We start from the raw sequence: 629 nt of genomic DNA, 5'->3' as shown, positions 1-629 counted from the left end.
TTTTTATGATTTTATGATTTTTTTTGTATTTTCATTATTTTTTTTCGAAAATATTTTTGGAAAAACGAAAAATAAAAGAAAAAATTTTTGAAAAATATTTTTGAAAAGAAAATTACCTAATCTGAGCAACAAGATGAACCGTCAGTTGTCCATACTCGAACAATCCCCGGCAACGGCGCCAAAAACTTGGTGGACGAAATTGTGATCATCAGTATTGGCTCTTTGGCATATACACAAAAACTATTGTGGCTCTTGGTTAAATTCACAACTCCGTTCAACTAACCCGCAAGTGTACTGGGTCGTCCAAGTAATAAACCTTACGTGAGTAAGGGTCGATCCCACAGAGATTGTTGGTATGAAGCAAGCTATGGTCACCTTGCAAATCTCAGTTAGGCAGATTAAAATGGTTTATGGGTTTTCGCAAATAAAGATAAGAAAGTAGAAACAAATAAAGAGATAGAAGACTTATGCAGATTCATTGGTGAGAATTTCAGACAAGCGAATGGAGATGCTGTATGACCCAAGGATGCCTGCTCTCCTACTGCTTCTACTCAATCCTTCTTACTCCTTTCCATGGCAAGCTTTGTATAGGGGTTCACCATCAACTGTGGCTACTTTCTTCCTCTCGG

Source organism: Arachis duranensis, chromosome 6 (assembly GCF_000817695.3).
Source record: "Arachis duranensis cultivar V14167 chromosome 6, aradu.V14167.gnm2.J7QH, whole genome shotgun sequence".
NCBI classification, from domain to species: Eukaryota; Viridiplantae; Streptophyta; class Magnoliopsida; order Fabales; family Fabaceae; genus Arachis; species Arachis duranensis.
This window is presented reverse-complemented; position numbering follows the sequence as displayed.